We start from the raw sequence: 22,353 nt of genomic DNA on the forward strand, positions 1-22,353 counted from the left end.
AAAATGAATACTCACTCTTTCAAGGAGCAAGGGAGCCGCTCGCCCACAGCCACTTCACGCACGGATTGAAAGGATGAGGTAAAAAAACATCAGCCAGTCCCTGGGAACAGGCAGGGTTCTCCAGATTTTCTTCTCATGCTTTCCTAGGCTGCCGATGCTGGCGGAGCCGCTGGTTGCTGGGCTTCCCGGGTCTCTGTGCCTGCATGCCGGAGTGCAGTTATTAATTTCTCCCGTCGCACAAGCCAGCGGCAGCCGCACGTCTCCAGGAAAGCAGGGATATTCCAAATAAATCCGCTAATTCCGGGGCTGAGCGCACTATCGTGCCTGCCTGCCTGCCAAACGTAACTGTGAAGCGATGTGGAAAAGTGAGCCGGGAGCCTCCCCTGACAGCTCTTATTGGGCTGATCTCGGAGGCAGGTCTAGCGCTGGGAAATTCGTGTAAGCACTTTGGGGTGGTGGTTTTCCCCCTCCCTCCGCTGCCCGCCTTCCCCCCGGCAGGCACACAACTTTTCCAGGGGCGGCGGCGCCGCTCGCTCCCCGCGGCCGTGCCGGGCACCCGGGCCGCCAACTCCGCGCCGGGGCATCTCCTCCGGCCGCCCGGGAGCGACGGAGGGAGGGAGCGATGCGGGATGGAGGGAGGGCGGGCGGGGGTGGGCACCGGGCGGACCCGGGGGCGGGGGGGCCGGGCCCGGAGCGGGGCCACCGGGGACGCGCCCGCCGCGGCTGGGACGTGCCCGGAGCGCCGGCGAGGAGGAGACCCCTCGTCCTTTGGGGGGATGCCCGCCGGGAGGGGGGGGCCGGGAGAGGGATGAGGAGGGGATGCGGCAGCACCCCGAGGGGCCGCGGGCAGCCGCTCATCTCCGTGTGACAGCGCTGCGGGCGGGAGCCCCGGGGACAGGGAGGGCATCCTTTAAAACGCTTTTCCCAAGACGCCCCGGGGAGCTGCAGGCGGTTCAAGGCTCTCCGCAGCCTCGGTAGCCTCGGGCGCTGCGCGGAGCAGCCCCAGGGCAGCGCCAGCCGAGCTCCGCGCAGCGGGAGCTGGATGAAGGCAGCACCGCGCAGTAAGTCCTTGACCCTCGCCCCGTTCCCAAATCCTCTTTGTGACGGACGGCGCCGGGATCCTGCACAGCCCCGGCTGCTGGAGCGCCGGATGCAGGCTCATGGAGGGCAGCACTGGGCATCCTCACCTGCCTTTGGCTTTACAGAGCTGGAGGGGGCTCGTCCCATCCGAGGCAGACAAAAACCACGGCCAGCACCCTGCGAGGGACAGGCCACTGGCATCCCCTGCCCATCTTCCTGATCCATTGAGCTTTTCTCCTTTTCATGTTGCACGGATTGTCTGTTGGCAGATTAAATGTATTATTTTTAATAATACATCATAGTTCTGAATCTTCCCCAGGTTTGATGTTTGCCGAAAGGGGAGGGGTAAGAGCACACGGTGTAGATGTGGTCAGGTGCAGGTAGGGACTCTTAAAATGGAGGACTGGTTCCACACTGAGCTAGTGCTGTTGGGGAAGCTTAATTGCACTCAATTCCATCCTCCTTCTCCAGCTCTCCTTGACCAGTACGACGTTGTAGTTGAACATGCTGTGTGGTTCTATAGTACATTGCTGGTTCATTGCTCAACTTTATTGTTAAAGAGCTGGTCATCTGAACCTCATTCAAAGCACCTGAAAGCCTCTCCACCTTAAGCAAAAGGTAAGATGACTACTTTGTTGAAGATCTACCTAGGATTGCAGAAAGTGGACCCTAATATTCCTCTACCTAGTAAGAATTCTATATAATTTAGGTCCATGACTGTTAATCTCATTTTTCATGCTGATCCTATGAGTGCATGCACACGTGTAAGACAGTGCATGAGACCTCCATGTGTAGCTGCTACTTGCTCTACTTTATCTTAGCTAAATGCAGGCTCTTGCAGATAACAGGTGCATTTCTTGCACAAATCCTCCTTCTGAAAAGCCTCAAACTGATGGGAATGTAGCAAAATGCACCCAGAATGTGCCATTTTTCAAGGTCAATGAAGAATCATCCAACTACCTCTTTGCTTCCCTCAGTCCAAGAGTTTACTTGCCAAGCTGTGAGCCTGGGAGGATTCCTTGGAGGATGGATATAAAAATACACAATACTTGAAGCAGGCAGAGAGCCCTGAGGGAAATACAAAACACTTGGCTGTGCAATAGATGAGATCAGAAATGTGGCTTCCTTTTACCTGGGGTTCTGCTGAGGCAAGGGGTATTTTTCTCCCCCATCCTTCCACCAACCAAACAACACAGTGAAAATACAGATTTTGTCACAAGGAAAGCATGAGGATGCTAAGCCTGGCTTTACTCCTGGAAATTAATGCCCATTTTCAAACTTTTTTAAGGTTTCAGTAAGAGTGGTTGCACACCTGGTTTTAATTTCTATTAAAAAAACACCTGATGGAAGAAACCAAGAATAAAAGTTCTTCCTAATAAGATCCCTTGTGTCCCAGCTTTAAACAGGCAGCACAGCTGTTATGTGGGAAGAAAGCTAATGGTAGAGGTTGTACCTCCAAGTGCAGCTTAAAAGTTTAGTTTTTTGTTTTGATTCCAACCTTTGACTTGTGCCATTTGTTCTACGTGACCTTTCTTGCAATTGGAAATTACCAGGGCAAAAGCTGTGCTCTTTTATCCTCAGGTTGTAGGAGAGGATGGTAAGTGTCTTGTTAAAATGGATTATGCCATCCATGGATTCCCCTGCTGGAAAGCCTTTCAGATGATGGAGTAAATCTTGACAGGAAGAAGTGTATGGATTAAAACTAATGTAAAAATAAGCTTGGAAAAGCAAAGGAACATTTGCAACTTTCTGCATCCTATCCAGATGAAATGATTTAATGATATTTATCATAGTGAGATATATATATACACACGCTATTGCATAACTGATGAATATGCTGGCTAGAACCTGTTTCCTCTTAAATAAATATTACAAGGAAGATTATTCCTCTATCTTCTAAATGGCCATTTCATTTTTTAAGCAAAAAGCAGCTCTTAGTCCAATTGCAATGGGATGAAGATTTTTAGTTTAATCACTGTACTGAAGAAAGAAGTCATCTAAAAAATGCATGTGATTGAATGCATCCTGGATCAAACTGGAATGCAATTTTTGGTATTAAATTTTGGGATCGGAAAAAAAAAAAAAAACAACAAAACAGAATATTTACAAAATGTATTGGCTTGTGGTATGGGTTGGTTGCTGGCTTTCTTATTTTGGGGTTATTTTTCATCTTGTTTTTGTGGTATTTTTTGATTACTTTTTTGTTTTATTTAGTTGGGGTTTTTTTTGTTTTTGTTTGTGTGTTTGTTTTTTTCTTTTAGGTGGGTTTTAGTTTTTTGGGGTTGTTTTTGTTTGATTTTTTGACTAGTTGTGATGGAGAATTGGGAAAAAAATTAACCTCTGCTTGGAAGAGAACCAGGAGATTTTCTTCCATATTGCTTTGCTTTTAAGAGTAAGAAGGATTAAAACCCCAATGTGACTTCCCATGCATATACAGACAGGAAATATCTATCACCTACACCATGTGACATAATGGAATTCCACCATCTTTTCTGAAAGATGGTGAAAACAGTTGTTGGTTATCATCTAATTCTGTGTTCCTCAGCAGTGTGAGCAACTGTTTCCTGAAGACAGAGAGTTTAGACCTTACTTCTTAAAAAATACTCAATAGAAGTGGCTTGAAATGAGCTCTTCAGGGGCAGCTCAGTCACAGCACAGCCTTGCCAGGGCCACTGCTGGAGTCAGCGTTAGGGGTCATCTCATTTAAATAACAATGCCAAAGTCAGGGCCTGAGAGGGGAAAAGAAACCACTGTACTAATTCCTTATATTCACATTTTATTCCATCAGATCACCTACCAGTGAGATATTTCCCTCAAAGCATTAGTAGCTGATTTCAGTTTTTAATATGTAAAATAGAGCCTGATCCAAAATTACATGCAATTAATGAGTCCAGAGTGAATTGCTTGATCAAGATAAATTACTTTACTGCAAGCTACTTTTGCTTACAGGGATTGCCACTAAAATGCCACTTCAAAGCAATAAGAAATTAATAGCTGATTTGAAAGTTACTAAAGCAAGTTTATGGACTAGTGGTGTCACCTGCCATTGTTCCATTAAAGCTTTAAACACATTAATGCTGTTTTCTTAGGCAATACCCACTCTACATCATTGGCACCTTTTGCTCAAATTATGTGAGGGATTATTCCCTAATTTAGTTTGCTTTGCATGCTAGAATTAACACTCCATAAGAAGAAACAAGAAGGTTATTTTAAGTCCAGAACATTTCTGAATAAAATATGCATTTTATCAGCTCCCTGTGCCAGCACAGAGACATAATTGCCTTTACAACATGTTCTTATCACTGTCTTGCAACCTTTAAAACCTGCTTGTATACAGTTATCACAAGTTGGTTATCAGGAAAAATAATGATCTCCTGTGTTTGGGAAGTCACTGAAGACATCTGTAACTTGAAAAAAAAAAATCCATTATATAGTGCTTACAAGTGATCCTATAGATTAAAACAAGGGAAATGATACTAGCAGCCTGTGAGATAAAGGTACAGGGTTGGGATAGGTTTGGTTTCAATTTTTTTCCCTCTGAAAGAAATTCCTGTTTACATCTTAACAGACAAGGCTAGAAAGCCTGAGAGATGTGAGGGATTTGCAAAGGAATGCCAGATTCCTTCAGAGATCACACATGGTTAAAATTCAATATCCAACACTGGAATAGAAAGCTTGGAAAGCCCCACTGGAGAAAGAGCAGCAGCTGCCTTAAGTTGACAGAAGTGATTCTCAACCACCCAAAAATCCTTCCTTACAAGTCTGGCCTTCTGAGAAAGGCATCTAATCCAACTCCATTCCCTTGTTACTTGTGACGTGAGAAGAAATGGATGCACTGATTTTGGTGTTACTTTTGCTTTAACTGGACAAACACATTCCTATAACCATTCAAATTCCTCCTCCAGCCCAAGGAAAGGTCTGTCCTGTCAGACAGAAACAAAGGTTTAACCCAACAGCAGCCCTGGGCTTGTAGGCCCTTAGCACAGCCTTTCCCATCCCCAAACACTCCATTTAGAACTATAAAACACAGCTAACTCTGAGCCACTTCCACTTTCCAGAGATTATAAAATATAAACCCCCCAATTACTAATTTATGTACCTTTTGAACCAATGATATTGTGGAGTGCATAAAAATAGCAATACATTATCAGGTTTTATTATTCCTTGGGCACTGTTTGCAATTTTGACTAGTTGCTGTCAGGTTGGCTATTAGAAAAACAATTATTCCTTTTGTACATCCAACACTGGGAGGAAGACAAAAGAAAATTATATCCAGCAAGGCATTGAACCGTTTTTGGCTTTTTTTTTTTTGTACATTAATGTACAGAAGGATACAAGTTTTACAGGATGCAATTTGGGAAGTTAATTTTTTGCTGTGTTTTCACTCTGCCTCCTGAGCGTCAGGAACGGGATCGGTCGCAGGAGCTGTGCAAATATTGTTTGCTCTACCTCAAGTGCCCTCTAGTGTGCAGTAATTAAGCAGGTTAAAATAATTTTTTTTCCCTTTTTCTTTCCCTAACAGCTACTACTCTAAATCCCAAAGTAATATGTAACACTGCTTTTCTTTCAGAGGAAAGAGAAATTCAATGTTCACTGCATTAATCTTGTGGCTATAAATGAATTATCTCCCCTATGCAAAATCAAATCACTCCCGTTGCTGTCAGATTTTTATTCTCAGAGGTATAAGTTGAATAAAACTCAATAATTCTTTTGGGCATTGTGCAAATGTCCAAGTACAAACAGTTTTTGGTGTTCTCAGAACCCAAACAACAGTCTTCTCTCTGCAAAAGGAAATTACCATATTCATCAAGAAAACATGACCCTAGAACAAGAATAACAACAAACCTCCTAATTATGCTTCTAGAGGTGTTTAAAAGTACTTTTTGTCCACAGTTTAGAAAGCAGGCAATTCTAAATGGCTATAAATAAAATAATATTGGGGCACACATGTAACAAGTTCTGTGTGTTCTCATCTGTCCTGTAATGTTCATGTGTTCCCTCAAAATTCTGGCATCACTTGGCTGGACAAATCCAGTCCTGTCTGTCAGTGAGAGCAAGTTCTGTGCAGTGGCTGCCTGACACCAAAGAACAGTGAGAGGAGGAGAAGTGAGAGGATATTGAGAGACAAAAGTGTGGAGAGAGAGAATTACCAGCTGCAGCTCCAAGAACAAAGAATTAAAAACTATCAGTGTACCTGCAAGAGGGAGTTTAACTTATTTATAAGTTTAAATAATAACTTTAATTAGGTTTAACTTATTTAATCTTATTTCTAAGGGCTCCCCTGCATTTAAAAAGCAGACTTAACACTTGAGTTCCCCACATAACTTTCTCCACTGCACAAATGAGTTAGTTTTGGGGAGAACCATTGAAGAGTTTTTCCCCACTCCTCATTTCACTGTGGCCTGACCTTGAAGACAAGTATTCACTTTCAGGCAGGATTTACCATAAAATTCCAAGACAATAGCAAGCTTAAGCATACTCTAAACAAAACAGATTTCTAATGGACTTCTGAAAGCTGAGGTAAGAGGGATGGGTGGTTCCCAGGAGAGATGAAATGGTTGCCTATAACAGGGATATGATACACAAGGTGAGAGAATTGAATTTTTTATGAGTTGTAAAATCAGTAGGACTTCCTGTAAGTGGAAAGAGTCATCATCACTATCTCTGAGCTGGGCTGTGGTGGCAGACTTGTGGTTTCCAAGTGAGGTGCTGCAAGAAGCACACAGGATTGTTTCCCGTTTGCCAGCTTGGACTCTTTCTTCCCTGCTTAGCAGCTTGGCTTTGCTGAAGGGTAATTTTTGTACCTTGACTGTTCCTTATGCATTCTGCAGAGAACACACAGTTCTGGTGCAGTTTAACATCCATAGGAGGCAAACAGGACAGAGCTAAGCACCACACTTTGCGAATACATGGTTTTCTAACACATAATGCCCTATTTTAACCTATTTTAACAGCAACGCTGCATCCAGGCACTGAGGTAGCAGTAACACAACAATGAGAGTTATTCCAGAAACAATGCTGGAATAGATGCTCTCATGATTTAGAGCAAGGACAGAGCTAAAGTACATCAAGGTTAGACAGGTCTTGGCAGGGATCTGGGCGAATAAACTGCCTTCATTTCCAGCAGATTTGAGTAAACTTCCCCAGGTGTGTTCAGCCCTCACCATTGCAGGGATAAGAGTGACCTGCTCTCACAGCAGCAGCAAATACACCTGCTCTGGGTGGCAGGAGAACAGCAGGAAAGGGAAAAGCCCGTCAGTGGCAAGGGCAGCTTCTTGCTGTAAAATGGTACCTAAAAAATGGACAGCATTCTGCCACCTCTGTCCTGAAGATAATAAATCCCTTAAGTTTAGCCCAGCTCTTCATGAAGTGCCTTCCTTATCTGGGGGAGAAACTGCAGATCTTAGGTCCGTGTGAGGTGACAATTACAGCAGGTGAGCAATCCAGAGGGAGCCATGGTTACTAATGGAAGAGAAAGTAGCACAAGCCCCAGGTTTCAGCATGTGCCACCTGAAGAAACTCCCCGAAAGGTACTTTTGCACACCTCATAACCCAAATCTAATAGCAGCACAAGCTGAAATTAGGCTGCTAGCTCAAGTGGTATTTGTTTTTCCATTCTGAATGCAGTGACAGATTAGGAGTATATGCTTATTTCAAAGTACTTTTCTCCAGAGAGTTCTGGTTTGTTTCTTTATTTAATTAAGAAGGTAAGTCAACATATTGCCCATAAAGTGATTTTTTCAGCAGCTAGTGACATTGCAGTTTGGCAGACTGATTTAAAAAAAAAAATCGTAATACTGTTGTAAAGTAAAGCAACCATTTCCCCTAAAATATTTCTGGTGCATATGTAAGAAATACTGCTAATGAAGGAGAATATCAATCACTTAAATCCACAGGACTCAATGCTGGAGGACTTTCCTTCTTCAGTAAGGAGCTGAAAAGGCAGAGCATATAGAGGTAGCAAAATTTTACTCAAAACAACTGGTTTTAATGCCAGTAATTTAATGAATCAAATAAGTACCTCCTGAAATATATTCTAAATTCATTTACCAATGCTCAGAGGTGTTTTTTATTGTCAAATGCAGTAAAATCAAGTGAGTAAGTGTCTGAGACTGAGATGATGCAATTAATGTCCCCCAGAGGAGGCAACATGAAAATGATGTGACCAATCCTCAGCTTGTTGATCCTCAGATTCTTTGTAAGCCTTTAAAAGTAAAGAGAGAGTAGTAGAAGGTGTGTTTTCCATGGATAACTCCAGTCAAAGAAGCCAGCTCTGGGATAACTGGAGGAATAGCAGGGCCTGACTCACTGCTGTGCTAATTTCACTAATTCCAGCTTAACACCGGAGTTACTGTGGTAAAAGATGACCTATATTTTTATTTAAATTAAAATCTCTAATATTCATCAAATATTTATAAGAATATATAACAAATAATTGTGGCAAACATTGCATAATAAAGATGAAAGGAAAATTAACCTTGTGAATTTTTAAATTGAAGAATAAAGACCATTACATTAATAAGACTTAATTATATCATTAAATATTTAAAATTATGTCCTCTAATAAATGTTTTTATTTAACATATTTCTTTTTTATCTATTACATTAGTAAAATCCCTTTAAGATATGGGGAAAAAAAAATGGAAGGGCTTTTTGGGTTTTTTTTATAGCCATGCAAATACAGAAAAAGTGAGAAAGGAGCCATGTTACCTCTTCAACTCGAGGTCAGCTCTCAGGAGAGAACAATCTGTACTTCCACGAGCCTCAGCTCCTGCATGAGCTGGTGAGGGGCTGTTTCTTTGCCATTCATTTTTCTAATTCTGATCTTTTTTAGGCCTAGCTTGGCTCTCTCTGTGCTGATGAACTGAGTTAAGCCAGCACAGATAAACCTTGTCTCTGTCCATGTTTGTAGCATTCCATCGAGCATCGCACCGTCCACTGACAGGACACAGGGGTGAAAGCAGCACTTGGGAACTCCCAGGGAATCATCATTGTGTTTGTTTTAAACAGTCTAGTTTTTTTAGTGGGCAGAGGAAGCCACAGGAGCAGGTTGTGAAAGATGAAACTAGTGGAAGCTTCGACCATGTCCAGCACAGAGCCAATTGCTGAAGGCTCTGATGATAGGCAGATTGCTAGCCCGATTAGAGAAGTTGGTGATGCCTCTGGGATGACATATTTCAGTAGGGAAAAGAACAGCGCACGTTCTTTTTTGTTCTTCTGAGGGGTGGCAAGGCAGCCACTGGGGCCATCCAGGCAGGGCCAGGGGGGGCCACTACTGGCCTCACACCGTCCACGGGCTGCAGGCTCGACCACAAGGCTTGAACTCTCTCTTCAAAGTTCTTTTCAGCTTTCCCTTACGGTACTTGTTGGCTATCGTTCTCATGCCGGTATTTAGCCTTAGATTCAGTTTGCCACCTGCTTTGGCTGCATTCCCAAGCAACCCGACTCCAAGGAGCACCGGGCCCAGTGTGCCAGGGCTGTCCCTGCGGTGCTGGTGGGGACCACGTGGCCAGTGACGAGAACATGACAAACAATTCCCTGACACGGAGCAAACGAGATCAACCTTTTCAATGCTGTGAAGCTCTATAAAAAACTCTCAATTGACAGAACTTGACAACAATTTTCTTCCAAGTCAGAGAAGACGAAAAAAATGAATACACGTGAGGACAACCAACAGGGAGGCACCAAGGTCAGTGAAAAGAACGAGAGGGAGGAGGTGCCCTGGGTGTCGAAGCTGAATTTTTTTCTACAAGCCGTGGTGAGGACCATAATACAACAGTTTTTCCCTGTAATTCATGAAGTGCATGAGGGGTGCAGAGGACCATGCACAGCCCATGAGGAAAAGTGCTCACGCTGGAGCAAGTGGATGCTGTAAAGCTGTAATCTAGCGAGGAACTCAGAGAGAGAAGAGCCTTGCTTCCAGAAATAGAGAAAGAGAGCTCTTGCTTCCAAACTAGAACAGCTTATCCTTAAAAGACTAAACCCCATGAACTAAAATGACCCACGATGTGCAGTTTTGGGAAGACTGCTTGGCCTGTGGGAGCGACTCACGTTACAGCAGGTTGGGCGCGATTTGTGAAAATTAAGGCCATGCTAAGAAATTTGCAGAAAACTGTCTCTTGTGGGAAGGATCCCACAGCACAGCAAAAGAAAGAAATTCCTTTCCCTAAGTGTACTGAAGAAAGATTTTTAGGAAGTGAAAGACCGACCAAAACCCCAAGTTTTGTCTCCTTGCATTGTCAGTGAGAAAGAGGGAGGGGCGGGGAAGAAAATAAGTGTTCTGAAGGTTTATTTTAGTTCTCATTGCCCTTTTTACTTTTAATTCTGTTAATAATAAATTTTCTTTATACTGTTTAAGTTTTGAACCTGTTTTACCTTAGAGTGTTTTTTTCCCCCTAATCCTTATCTCAAATCATGAACCCTTTGTTATGATTCTTATGGGTGCCTGGTGCTTTTAGCCAGCGTCAAACCCACAACACTCAGGAAATACACACCTTGCAAATGACAGAAAGGGTCAATTTGATAGCAAAGGATTGGGGGGTGCACACTTTGCAAGGGGTACAACCCCCCATCATCCCTCTAGGGATGTCACAGATTCTTTTCTCAACATTAATTCTTCTCTCCTTTTTCTCCTTAGATTTTTGTAATTATTCTACAAACAGAAGAAGAGTTGGAGCAAAAAGCTTCTGAATCAACCCAAATTCAGCCCATAGCATTGCACTCCTACCAGAAAGAAGTTTCTTTTTCTAGCACACCTCCAAAACTTTTAATGTTTCCCTCCAGTTATGGCACTTCAAAACAGCATTTCTGTCTCTTCAGTGCGCTCCAGTCACCTTTTCTGCCTTAGCCAGGTAGTCTGCCCATCTCAGCTTTCCCCTGAAAACCCAGGTTTTACATACACTCGCAGAAACACTGATTAAAATCAAATGGCAAACAGTGACAAATCAAATCTAACTCATCAGCATTGCAGATTTATCAGAGGCTACAGTTTAATGGTGCTTTAGTGGAAATTCTCTTCATTTGCAAGCACACAAAATTCTGAGGCCCTCTCTGCTTAGTTATTGTGCTTTTCAGTTAAGCCATTCTTTCTGTTTACCACAGTAATACTTATTCTGATCTAATTCCCACAAGGTCTTGTTTATTTTTGTAATATTCTTCTGACTTCAGTCGATTGTGTGTTTTGTTGCTATGATTGTCTTCCTGCTGTCCCTCAGCATTTCCCACTCCTCTATCCATCATCACCCATCCTGTAATTACAGAAATGTTATTTTTTGGTAGACAGATGCATAGGGTTGCTGGCAGGAGTAGTGCCATTATGCAGTCCAAATACTGTGCAGAATATTAAAGAATCATACAAATCAAATCTTAGTGAAAGAATCTTGTGAATTATCAAAAAGCTCAAACTAAGTCTGGTTTTCTTGTTTACACATGGGATAACTCACCTCAAACTAGGTAACATTTATTTACATATGGCAGCTAGGACTGCACAGGAGATAGAGTCTTCTAATTAATGCTCCTGATGCTGCAAACATAAACAGGGATAAACACACATTCCATCATGTGTAGCTGCCACTCACATTGCCACAGCATTCCTTTCTTTTCAGTGCACAAGTAAAACAATGCTACAAAGCAAACAAGCACTGAGCTTTCACTTCAGTACCCACCTAATAATGTCACACCTTATTTCCAGGATATTGTTTATTTGGAAAAGTTACCAAACAAACAAACAAACAAAAAAGCCATGTCATATCCTATCACTTCACTTAACTAAGGCTCAGGAGGCTGTAGAAATAACATGAGAGCTTCCCACTAGTGTTATGTTTTACTGTGCTTTAAAGTTTCCACAAATAAGGCATCTGTTTCTGCCTGGCAAGGTACAGAATAGTGAAAAGTGACACTATGCTCTCAAATAAAAAGCTTAATCTGCAGAACAAATGAGGAATAAAATACATACCATGGGTCCAAATGGCTCACCACTGAAATGTAGAGTAAAGCTGTCTGCCTTGGCACAGGTACAGCCCAGAAGGTGAAGGGAAGTTGGAAAATTCCCTGCCAACCACTTCCAGCTGGGTGCCCACCAAGATTTCACCTGGGTGTGTTTCAGGGATCTACCACAGCACATTCTGGAAAGGCCCCTGCCTTATCCTCTGTGTTTTTGAAAAGATAGGAAATATGTGAGGATGCTGCCAGCAGAGACAGAAGGGCTGGAACTACCCAGCTAAGGAAGCTTTCTCTTTGCAATTCTGCCCTTCCGGTTCACTTCAGGGTGAGTGGGTGGCTCCCAGCATCATTCCCAGGCTCTGTTCTCCCAAGCACTCACCTCCAAACCACACCCATGTGCCCAGAGGGTTTAGTGGGAGGTTTGCCAACCTTCCTTCTGAAAAGTCAGTGCCCACTGTCACTGGGACTGAGACAGGGTTTATAATTTCCTTTATAGGTGAGCCCAGACATGCTTGGACAGCTGTAGGGCCTTCCCACAGACTTCTAGTCTCCCCACCACAGTTCACTGCACACCCTTACCCTGAGTCGTCTCATATATAATTTAAATGTTTAATGCAAAGTAAAGCTAATGTTAACAATACATATTTTCGAAGACTGACAGTATAATGCTTTGTTTCCTAAAGGAATAACGGGAGTGATCCATAAGCAAATACAAAGCCAAGTAACACTGCCTGAACAGACATAATTTGTGCTCATCCTTGAGAAACCTTAGAGTGCATGCATCCCTTCCTCCTTCCCAGCTAGGCAAGGTGGGATTGACTGTGGTTTTCTTTCAGATGAGGCATGAAAAGCTGCAGTGCACTTTGTTCTGCATTGGTATTAATGATACCTTTAGAAGTGGGATGTCTTTGATATCTATTGTGTGCTGCTGACTGATGGCTCTTTCTAGCCTGGAAAGGTACCTTGTCTTAGCAGCTTTGTGTGGGCTGAGAGTGAAGGCCACAAGGATATTTTGAAGTTGAAGAATTTTAAATTAATATAAAGTATTGTATCATTAAAGCTGAGATAGTAATACCTTTCTAAATTTGCCCTAAAACTTTCTTTGTCCGTTCAGGAAATTATTAGATATTATCCTACCTTGGTTCTGGATTCTCTTTATTGCTGTTCATTCTCAGAGGCCGTGGATGAGAATCCCCACCAGCAAGAGCAGGGACAGCAGAATCACTCTCTGTGCACAATCTCTTGCTGCAAGGGCCTCCCCCCTCCCCACTTCTATAATAAAACACTCAGAAGCAGCAATTCTGGTAATTGTCTGACTAATATCTTCATTATCAGGGAGTGTTATCTTTCACATGCAACAAATGGAGATGGTGCTAACATTAGCGCAGAAAATAAGGATTAGAGAAGGGGAACTACTCATCAAAGATACAAAAATCAAATCATTTATGGCACATCTTTTTCATAACCTGTGTTAGAACCTGCTGTCTGTAGTAAACATTAAATAAACAACAACTTGTAAAAATATATTTTCTTATTTTTTTGACTATACTACTGATAGTTAAAATGATTTTGCATGAGAGAAGACCCACATTCTACTCCTGGATTTTTAGGATGCCATATGAAGTGTGAGCAGTGGTTAAGAGCACAAAAGCTTGGAGACAGGAGGGAAAAGGGTTTCCTGCCTGCTGGGGCAGGAAATCAGATGGTTGCTTGGAAGTGCAAGCTCGGAGCAGCTTGGCTGGTGAGTGATCAATGCAATGTCTGGGAGGAGCTGTTTGCTCTGCAGAGCCACCTCTGCTCTGCCACTGAGCATCAGCCACCTGGGCTGGCTTGGGAGGAGAAGGGCTCGGGACTGCTGGCTCACTCCTGGGCTCAGGAGCAGCTCCTGAGGTCAGGGCTGACACCAGCAGGGCAGCGTGGGGAACAATCAGGGCTGCTGCCCACGCCAAACCTGCTCTATGAATAGACAGCCTCATCCTCTAGGCTTGTCAATCTGTCACCCAGAAAAAAATAGAAAGGAAAATTAAAAGGTTATGATGTTATCGTCTCCAAAAATAGGATTTCAATCATCCTGGAGAAGTGCTGTGCTGGGATATTTTCACTCAGGTTCTGCTGACATCTCTTGACTGTCACCAGCACCGAGCCTCCTTTCAGGACTCCTAAAGGTCACAGAGCACTGGGGAGGTGGAGGGAGACCTCCACTTGGGTGACCACAGGTAAATGTTTTCAGGATTAATTTGACGTAGAAAGAAATGAATCAGTTTGTCTGTGTTTCTCTTTGCTGGTGCTGACAGCACCAGAACAGTAGAGCCTTCTGTTCTTCAGCACTGCCTCAAGTCCACCAAAGACCAAAGGTTAGTTCCTAAAAAAGGAGCTGCTGCCTGAACCAGTAGCCTGGTTTTCTATATTTCAGAGCTAGCATAGAAAACAAAGGATCACAGCATGCAAGAGTAGAACAGACTAGTGGAAAACAGTCTAAGAATAAAAGGAAAACAACCAGTAAGTCTCAAACATTACCTTTGAGAATGAAGAAAAACTCATGAATGCCGTTATCCACTTTACTTGGAAAGACAGAATTCAACTGAGTCCACAGAAACTGGAAGAAAGTGCTCTGCTCTGAAAGCAAAGTGAGAGACGAATTCAGTTCCCAGGCCACAGCAGAAGGTGGCAGGGGTAGGTGTGACCCCTGAGGTGCCGAGTGCCACACGACAGCCCGCGAGTTCTGAGTGCTCAGCACTTCTGAGGGTCAAGCCTCTGGCTCTGTGGCATTTGAGACTCAGTCTCTCTATAGATTAGGATTGATCTCCCCTGTCTCTGGATAAAAAAATAAACAAACTGTAACCTTGAAATTGTCATCCAAACCTGGAATCCAGCCAAAAGAGCAGAGACAAAATCCCCTTGAGAAGCAGAACAGCAACCCCGGAGGTCACTATCGATGCATCAAACAGAAAGAGTGGATTTTGATACAGCAAAGACCTAAGTAATTTCATTTTTGTTCAAAAACTAAAAGTGTAATCATATTTTTTTTTCACCTGAAATGCAGAATTGTGCCCATTTCCATTTAAACACAGATACTCAGAGGATACCTTAAATATCCTCTTGGAACTGAAAATGCACGTTTGAAAGCAGTGCCATTACAGAAAACAATGTTTTTTTCCACAGCAAGAGGATGGTGTTTTACTGCCCTCTTTGTTGTTTTGGAGAACAGAGGGAGTTACCAGCAGCTTCAAATTGTATGGAGGAAGCAAAGCATATCCAAGCTAGGAATGGCTCCAGTTAACTCTCCAGAAGGAGGGATTCCAAGTGGCCAAGCTTATATGGTCCATTGCAAAACAAAGGAATCTGTTGTGTTGTTTGGGGATTTTTTTTGCTTTAGGTCATATTAAAATGAATAAAGAACTCAGGCATGCTGTAGGCTCTGCTTCCACAATAGCCTAAAACTCTGCTTCAGATTCACTGAAAGTGAGGAGAGCAAAGACCACAGAATGACATTTCAAATGTTTGTGCTTAAACGTAGCCCATGGCAATGTGTGCAACAAATTTCCTTATTTTTAGTGGGGCAACACCCAGCAGGCCCCAAGCAAATGTGCAGCTGCACAGAAAAACGCACCCTCAGTTCCCAGTGGTTACCAAATCTAAAACTCCAGACATTTGAACTTTGCTCCCGCAGAATATCAGTCTAAAAACAACAACAACCATACAACAACAACAAAACCAAATGCAAAACTCCCCCGAAAAAACCCAGAACACCCCAGGAAAGCAAATGGGAAACCATGCAATAGTAGACATTATATAAAATAGCTGCAAAAAGCAAAGCAAGAGACCCTCAAAGCTTCAGCACTATATAAATAGGAATAAACAGAGGCAAGCATTTTGAGGGGAGGTAGAGGGAATTTGATTGCTCTATCCCTGACTGTGTTGGTCACACTGTGCACCTACCAGGAATGCATTTTATTATCTAATATTTATCACTTTTGATGGTCACAGGTGTTCCTACTTCAAAAAGATTTTAACAAATGCCCCTAACTGTGTGACATCTGGATACTGTCATCACTGTAACGAGAGGTAACTTTTTGCCACTAGGCTTTGCTCTGGCAGATGTGGTTTTAGTGCCACTGTTCATTTCCTTCCCTGTTAAAATGCAAAACATTAGCTTTTACTTACAAACAGGCATAGCCTGTTCCGTTCTACAACGTGAAGTCAGATCCTTTTATACTCTTAGTCCACTAAAAAAAACATTAAACAGAAAAATGTTTCGTTTGCTAAAGTACTGTGTTAGATTCTTGGGTAATATAAATTAAAGACCATGAAGCTATTATGAGCATGGAATCCCTCACCAGGTTCACAGGGAACAATTCCTTCCCAATATCCCATCTAACCCTGCCCTTTGGCCGTTTGAAGCCATTCCCCCTTGTCCTGTCATCCAGGCCCTTGGAAATAGTCTCTCTCCATCTTTCTTGTAGCTCCTTCAGGGACTGGAAGGCCACAATTAAGAAACCACCTCTTCTCCAGGCTGAATTGACACTTTTCCTTGAATATTTTTAGCATGTTTTTCATGTTTTTGAGACTATTTAATATTTAAAAAAACAAAACAAAAACACACAGGAAGGAAATTGAATGTTTTCTGTAAACCTGCAGCAGGAAAAAGCTGCTTTGAAGGAAGGTGCTAAGCTTAAAACATTTTGCATGAAATATTTTTCACAAAAACATAAAAAAAACCCCTTGGAAACCTTTTGTTTTTGGAACCCCATATGTAGCTGAGCAAAATTAACCTATTGTTAAATGCCAAAGATTATCAGTTCCATTCAGCTGCTCAGGCACTCAGCAGGGCCAGGGGAGCCATGCCCTGGGGACCAAGTAGCTTTTAATCTCTTGCAAAAGAAAACAAAACTGCTCAAATAGAACCTAAAAACCTATAGCAAAAAACATCCATGTTGGATGACCGTCACATTGGGAACAGTGCTGTGGGTTACTCCTAACTGCAGAAAAAGACAAGAGAATCAACAAATTTATGAGTTATACAACCCACCAGAGATCTCAGCAATCCAGCTCAAGTAAAGAGCAAGAGAATTTGGATTCAGAGTAAAATTATAAGGCATTTAATCAAGCAAAATACTACAGCATGTATAGTACTGAAAATGGACATGAAATTGCACAGAGATATTTTTTTGAAAGTGTGAACATCAAGGATGCAAAGAAATACCAGAGGTCTAGGAAATTTCCAGTTTTATGTAGTGTATTAATATCAATCCATGTCAGATTAGAGAACCTGTGGTGACACGGATATAAATTCCATTCTCTGATCTGAGGGGTTTTTTGCATATTAAATGATATAAAGCATTCTACACCTATGCCCAATTCTGCAGGAAATTAAAGCCTATGATTATCACTTGTCTAACAGCATCAATGTAATAAATGAAAGGCTGTGAATAATGGTCAGCAGGCTTCTCAGCCATATTTCAAACTTTTAGAAAATAATCCATTTTTGGCAGATCATCTGACAAGTTCACAACTTTAGATCAAGGCTTATATTATGTGTCATCAGTATTCTTTTGTTCATCTCATACCTATCAATTTTTGTTCATCAAAATCGAGGGCTGTTTAAAACGTAGAAGAAATTTGGCATGTTATGTGGGTCATTTATGGAAATCAAGAACATGATTTAACATTAATATACATAAAAATGACTAGAAATTATGCACCACAAATCCAGATCAGTTTGTGGCTTTTTAAACTCCATTGTATAATACAAAGAATTTCCTCAGTGAGGGACTGTTGGGGCCCTCCCCCTGCCATGTGTTCCTGGGAGAGGGGCCCTGGGGGGGAGGCACGGTGTTTCCCTGCCCCTGGTCAGCCTCGTTCCCCGTTGGTTGTTTTGTGTTCCCCTGCGCGGGCAAGGACCCTCAGGTCCCGTGATTGCCACAGTTCCTTGGCAGAGCGCCGGCCATGCGGCTGGGGAAATAAACATCTCTGAAACATCTACCAAGAATCTGTCCATATCTATTTCTTTTCCACGGGCCTCATTGACTGATACGCGTGTTGCAGTTTCCACGCTGTAACAAATGGTGGTGAATGCGGGCAGAATGATCCCCGATTCCTCTTCTTGTTTTTGTTTTGTTGTTCCATCTCTAAACTGTGGAGGAACCATGGAAAGACTCTTGGCTCTCCGAGTCGCATATGGACATTTATCTTAAACTTGAAAAGATTCTTGAACAACGATTTGTAAATTTTAGCTTAATTCAAGCTTAAAAGGAACTGAAACATTTCCTTTCATGGTTGTTTAAGAACTTTTTCTACGTTTCTTGGGATTTAATTCCTACCAAAGACTTTTGGAAGACTGTTTGGACACAGTTAATTTCTGAGTCAAAATATATGCCGATAGAAGAATATTTTCGTGAATATTATTTAATTACCGAGACTGTTGAGCAATGTCATCTCTGTCTTGGCGAAGGGAAGCCTGGCTCAGGGAACGTATGGCCTCGCCCACATGGACTGAGCCCTCTGCGAGCAGCAGCGAGGCAATTCCCGTGCGTGGGCGGAGCGGCGTGAGCCGCAGCGTTGGCAGCGGAACGAGGCGTGGCGGGAGTGGCACAACCCGGCGGTGCCCGCCCGGCCCCGCACAGCACGTGGTGGAGCGAGCCCCGTGAACGCCCGACCAAGAGGGGCAGCGCGCGGGCGGCGGCTGGCGGCGGTGGAGCGGAGCCATGCCCAGCCGAAACGCGCGCTGGAGCGGGGTGCAGGGGGCCACTGCTCGGGGGCCCGGCCGAGACGTGGGCGCAGCGCCAGGCAGAGGCAGCGCAGCTGAGAGCAGAGGAGGCGCTGTGCGGGGAGCTGAGTGGCCCGGCCTGGCCCAGCCCGGATGTGATCCCGGGAAGAGCGCACAGGCACGAGCAGCTCTGACGGCCCCGGCAGCCCCGGCAGCCCCAGCAGCTCCAGCAATTCCAGCACGGGAGCGAGTGAAATAGAAGGCAGAAACGCAGTGGGACAGGAAACAGCAACCACTCGAAAAAAGGAAAAAATCACCGTAGCTAAGGTTTTAGGAATAGTAAAATGGTATAATGTTAAACAAAATTATGGTTTTATAACGAGATGTGACAACCAGGAAGACATATTCATTCATAGAACTGCTATTATACAGAATAACCCCGAAAAATGCATCCCAAGGTTGGGAGGTAGAGGTGCAAGGTAGAAGAGGGTTACAAGCAGCAGAGGTCACTGGGCCTGATGGTGTTTCTGTAAAAGGCAGTATGTATGCTAAAAATTGTAGTCATGTTAGACAATATCTCTATTATAACTCCCCCTACAGTTTCCTAATCCCACCTTTCCCTTTTATCCTATATCCTATTACCCCCAGTGTATTCCCAATCCATTTTTTCACCCATGGTTTCCATCACAAAACCATGCCTTTGCCAATTGTTTCCCCAAAAATCCCTTTCCAATGCCGAGTGGGGGATGAAGAGGGAGAGCGAGGAAATTAACTATTGTTGTTTAGAGTTCCAACAGGTACAAATGGAAGAAACACTCTCCTGCCTCAGTTTCCCCACAAAGCATGCTGAGGGAATCTTCTGTCAGCCTTAAGATGTTCCAGAGAATCTGTTTGGACATTTAAAGACTCAGGAGGGTGGCTTGTTTTGTTTTAAAACTGTTCTTGTTATCTTTATCCAGTTGTTTTCAATGTTAAGTTTTAAATCTCTTTTGTTAAAAATAAACGAGTGAAATGTCGGGGTCCCTTCCCCCCGCCATGTAGCCCTGGGAGAGGGGCCCTGAGGGGAGGCATGGTGTTTCCCTGTCCCTGGTCAGCCTCGTTCCCCATGGGTTGGTTTGTGTTCCCCTGCGCGGGCAAGGACCCTCGGGTCCCGTGACTGAGGAGTTCCTCAGCAGAGCTCGGCCATGCGGCTGGAGAAATAAACATCTCTGAAACATCTACCAAGAATCGATCCATATCTATTTCTTTTCCACGGGCCTCATTGACTGATACGCGTGTTGCAGTTTCCACGCTGTAACAAGGGACAGAAAAATTCAGGTGGAAAAAAAATAATTACCAGATAGAAATCTTAGCTTAGTTGAAGCTATGTCATATATTAATGCTATTCTCAACACAGAAGGACATTGGTAAATAAGACTTACACTTCTGAATGTTAATTTTTAAAAGGAAAAACTAGCACCTCTACTTCAAATGCAAACTGACTCCCGTGGGTTTGTGAATTCAGGTAAAATTTACTGCAGAGCTATAACACCACCACATACGGGATGATCCTTGCTTTTAAAAAGGAGGAAGCAAAGAATTTTCATTGTCTGAAAAGAAATGCAAACACCAGGCAGAGTTGTTTTCATTATCTGTTAACAGCTGAAAAGGAGACATTTGGAAAATAAATATCTTCCACTGGAATTAGAATCACAGAGTCTCAGAATGGTTTGGTTTGGAAGAGACCTTAAAACCCATCCCATTCCACCCCTGCCATGCCCAGGGACACCTTCCACTGTCCCAGGCTGCTCCAAGCCCCAATGTCCAGCCTGGCCTTGGACACTGCCAGGGATCCAGGGGCAGCCACAGCTGCTCTGGGCACCGTGCCAGGGCCTGCCCACCCTCCCAGGGAACAATTCCTGCCCAATATCCCATATAACCCCAGGGCTGCTCTCAATCACTTCTCCACCCCACCTGCAGATGTGCCTTTGATATTTGCTACAGAAATGTAAGAGTTTCCCAGTTTTGTGATCTGGTTGGCTCTAGACTGGAGTGAGAACAGAAGCCAACCTGTGAAAAGAATATAAGACCAGAGCCCAGGCCTGACTGCCTGACAGGGTGTGGAGTACCCAAGATATTCCTAATCCTTAGGGTTTAGTGCCATCCTGTCCTCTGCCACTGATTTATCACAACTAGTTTTTATAGAGATTTTTATTCCATGGCTAAAGTGCAAAGACTTAAATGCAACAATGAACCAGCACAAACTGAACAGAAATTACAGGCTCCTCCCAGCCCGCAGTCAGGTGAGATTTCTGCATTTATGAAGTTTTTTGAAGCTAAGAGAATTGAACTTGGATACAAGACTTGGACACAAGTCATACTAGGAATAGTGGCCCAGCATTCATTCTGTTGCCTCATTTCATCCTTTCAAAACCACAGATAATGTGTCCCCTTGATTTTCCTCTTTTTTCTGCCTTTGTATTCCACTCTCTGGAACATTAAAAAGCTTTGAGTAGGGATGGGGGTTGACACAAACCACAAAAAATACCAATCGATTAGCTCAATATATTCAGGAGGGTGTTTTAGTCCTGTGTGATTGTTCCTTCCAGGCTTCCACAGCACATCAATCTCCTACAGCCACATATTCCAGGTGCATAACCTGCCCTGGCTTTAAGGTGTTATTCTTTTGCATCATCATCACAAAGGCAACCTCCATATCAAAAATTATGCTGTATGAAGGCACTATCAAATACATTAAAACACTTTACTGGGTGAAACACACCCAGGGAGCTGCAGACCATGTTCCAGGGCCTGGGAGCTGTGGCAAAGAAAGCCAAACCAGTCACCTGCTGCAGTGCTCCAGCTACACATTCCCCGACAGATCTCTGAATAGCCAAGAACAACCAAAGATAAACTCCCCAGCTTCCTCAGATTTCAGATATGGTGCTTCTCTCCAGAGCCCTGCTGCTCAAAGCCTGCCCAGGAAAATGCCTCTGGGGTTTTACAGCCCCTCGTGCCATCTGCACTGCCTGGCCCTGGTCCCCTCCCTCAGCACACAGTGCCATGTTCCGGGTGTGGGAACATCTGACTGCACCTCCCTCTTTGGAATTGGGAGCCAACAGCCAGGCCCATGGGGGGAAATGGATGGCTGAGGTGCTGCACTCAGACTGACACCGACGGGGCTGCAGCCTGGCCTGCTGGCACCTGTGCCCTGCTGCTCAAATCAAACACCACTGGCGCTGCAGCTCTGCATCACAAGTCCAACTCAAACATTATCCTTATCCGAAAAGGATCTCTGCTGCGGCAAGGCTCCGAGCTGTAGTGTGCTTGCCAGGGAATTGTGGAGTCTTTGCAATGGTGCTCTTCCCTCAGTGCTGCCAGAGCAGCCCTGGACTGGCTGGAGGCTCCAAGCCCCCTGGCCTGGCGTGACAGCAGCAGTGCTGTGACAGGCCAGCCTGCCACTGCCAGGCTGTTGCTGGGACTAATTTAACATCCATTTGTGCTGAGAATGGTGACAAACAGGTTTGGGATCAAAGCACTTCCCCAGGTATCACCCCTGTCATGGGTGGCACTCAGGGTGTGCCCAGGGACCTGCACTGCCCAGCCAAGGGGCTCCCTCTGCCCACAGCACTGTGCAGGGCTCAGCC

The 22,353-nt window shown here is 43.9% G+C and overlaps 1 protein-coding gene and 1 long non-coding RNA gene across 7 annotated transcripts in view; one reads left to right on the plus strand and one right to left on the minus strand.

Annotated features, from left to right (window-relative positions):
- Positions 1–22,353, minus strand: part of CDH8 (cadherin 8) — a 361,598-nt gene that overhangs the window by 150,680 nt on the left and 188,565 nt on the right. For 4 of the 6 annotated variants that reach the window (XM_069026621.1, XM_069026616.1, XM_069026618.1 and 1 more), the window contains exon 1: positions 16–587. The exons of the other annotated variants lie outside the window; for them this stretch is intronic. The gene's annotated coding sequence lies outside the window, so the exon portion shown is untranslated. Of the gene's footprint in view, positions 1–15; positions 588–22,353 lie in introns of those variants that run through there. 6 annotated transcript variants of the gene reach the window in all.
- LOC138116852 (uncharacterized) lies at positions 903–5,560 on the plus strand. Its single transcript, XR_011154365.1, has 3 exons — positions 903–1,061; positions 1,641–1,698; positions 5,479–5,560. It is a non-coding gene; the product is annotated as an uncharacterized lncRNA (long non-coding RNA).

The sequence above is a fragment of the Aphelocoma coerulescens genome, chromosome 11 (assembly GCF_041296385.1).
Source record: "Aphelocoma coerulescens isolate FSJ_1873_10779 chromosome 11, UR_Acoe_1.0, whole genome shotgun sequence".
NCBI classification, from domain to species: domain Eukaryota; kingdom Metazoa; phylum Chordata; class Aves; order Passeriformes; family Corvidae; genus Aphelocoma; species Aphelocoma coerulescens.